Source organism: Cynoglossus semilaevis, chromosome 2 (assembly GCF_000523025.1).
Source record: "Cynoglossus semilaevis isolate Cse_v1.0 chromosome 2, Cse_v1.0, whole genome shotgun sequence".
NCBI lineage: Eukaryota > Metazoa > Chordata > Actinopteri > Pleuronectiformes > Cynoglossidae > Cynoglossus > Cynoglossus semilaevis.
This window is the reverse complement of record NC_024308.1, coordinates 642,110-644,648: the sequence shown is the minus strand read 5'-3', so window position 1 is coordinate 644,648 and position 2,539 is coordinate 642,110. Positions and strand designations below refer to the sequence as shown.

General features: G+C 42.7%; 1 protein-coding gene across 8 annotated transcripts in view; it reads right to left on the bottom strand.

The window, feature by feature from the left end:
* adgrl2a (adhesion G protein-coupled receptor L2a) overlaps positions 1–2,539 on the bottom strand; it is a 194,200-nt gene that overhangs the window by 95,973 nt on the left and 95,688 nt on the right. The gene's annotated exons all lie outside the window — the stretch shown is intronic.

Sequence of the window (2,539 nt, the reverse complement as noted above, 5' to 3'; positions counted from 1 at the left end):
ATTCATTTATTTATTATTAATAATAAATAATAAATATTTTTTACTACCTACTAATTATTATTATTATTAGTAGAAAGTAATAAGCATAAATCAAAAAGTCAAATAAGGGTTTTTCATTTTATTCTTGTTTTATTTTATTTATTTTTTATATCAGTGTGTTGACAGTGACCTAAACACACACGACTAATGACACACAGTATATCGTAACCGAAACCCAAGAAGTGTTTTCAACAAAATGAGGGACAAGAAAACACACACACACACACACACACAGACACACACACACAGGCGCTACACTGAGCTGGTACCTGCTTTTATGACCAGGGTGTGGAGAATTTCACAACCCACTTTTGCACTTTGCTCTCCCATATCTCCTGAATACTTTCTTTCAGGGAAGCAGAAAATGAGCCTGGAGCCGATGAAAAGACGGCGATAAAGTCAGGAAGGATGGCACTCAACCTGGAGCAGGAATCTCCGTGAGAGCCGTGAGCTAACGTCCATGCTGAGCTGGTGACCCTCACTCCTCACAGCACACGTCCTTGCTGTGTGGAAATGATTCAGGCAAGCAGAAAGTTTCACCTGCCATTTGGGGGGCACCGTATCCCCCACGGCTCCAGAGGCCTTTGGCAAGTAGTGGAAACAAATGTTTCACAAAATGGCGGGGGGGTGAGGGTTGGGGGGGGGGGGCAGCACTGGGGAACAGCCGTTTACTGATTGCCAAACGTACAAGAAAATCAGTCAAAAAAGGTGAGATATTTCAGAGCAGCAGCCGCCCTCCCATGACATCAGATTTAGCCTAACTTTCCTTTACAGCTTTGCTTATTCCCTTTAATGGCCAACACTCGTCGGCACAGCACGGCTCCACGTAGGTGGTTGAGCCACGAAAGGGTCGCGTACGTGGACGGAAACCTACAATTTACGTGTCAAACGACCAATAGGATGTAAATCTCTCAGTCTTAGCTCCACCGCTGTTCTGTAGTTAGAACACGTTCAGAACCTTTGCCTGATTTTGCTCTGGAGCAGTAAACACATTATTTCTTTTAAAAACAAGTTCCTGTTCCTTTTAAAATAGCAGCTGAGAAAAGAAGAACTTCCAGCAGAGACAGAAACAGCTCCCACATATGTGAGAGTGTTTATGGTGAGGTGAATTCTCTCCTAGTGTCTCTGGCATATATTCAACCACGATGCAACTTCTGAGTCAGTGACGGCGACAACTCTGACCATACAAGGACACGTCGCTGACATCACGGCGTATGACGGTGCAGAAAACCGCTGCTCAGAAGAGCCGGGCAAATTAGAAAAATAAAAAAGTCAATTACTGTGAAATGTCTGGACTGCTGTCATTAAAACCCTACAAAGAATTTAAAAAACTTCATTCTAACAATTTAAATAGATATTTTTTTTAAATCTCATCATCTTTCCACACATGTGGTCACACACACACACACACACACACACACAAACACACACTGAAGCTGGATCTGTGGTGTGATATTAGAGCAGAGGACGACCATCATGTCACACTCAGTGGTACACTGAGCCACAGTCACAAACCAGGTGGGTCAAGATGGACGCACAGACCACAGACCACAGACGACAGACGACACAGAGAGATTCTGGTTCGGCAGAAAATCAAGAGCAGCTGCAGATATTTTGAAGCAAACGTATTTTTTCTGAGTAAATACGGTGGAACTCAAGGATCTGTGTCTCGCTCTCTGAGCTGATGATGTCAGACCACAAGACAGTTTCTAAAAGATGCAGGTCCTTTGTATTTCTGAGCACCTGTTTATAGTGATACCTCAAAAAAACACACAAAAAAAACCCAAAACAATCCAGGTTTTAAACCAGGTTCAATCCTGAGTCCAAATTTGAATTTGAAGCCCTCGTACATTTCCCTTCATTTTCTCCGTACCATTATTTACCCGTCGCTATCAAAACAGCCCTGCTATGCAAATGCTTGCACACACCGCCGACCGTACACACAAATACAAGTGCGATGATGTTGTACACAACATGTCACACAGGCTTGGCCACAAGAATGAAGGACTAAACACACAGAGAGGCTCTCCTTCTCCAGGCTGTTCAGGCTTCAGCCCCGAGACCTGTGGCCGAGCACAGGACTGTGTCCACTGAGAGAGGACCCGCAGCACTTTGATATGCAAATCTGATTCTTCCTAACAGTTGGGATCTGGGTTTGGTTAGATTGAATTTTCTTCTTTGAAGAACACACATGTGAAAATGGAGTTTTCTGACAAAGGTGGAACAGGAGGTTCAAGATCGTCCAGAAAGAATTAGTTAATTGTATGGACACTGTTGAAAAAACTGAAACTTCAATTACACACACACACACACATATATATATATATAAATAAATAAATAAATTTATATTTATATATAAATATATAGGACTTCATAGAATGAAGACATTTTGCAGGACTCTGGTCCAGACAGGAATACTAAGCCAAGGGCAGGAAAAGTCTGGAGCTAAATTTATCTCAATCCACTGATCGAAGGCTGGAGCTCCAGGCTGCTGTGTCTC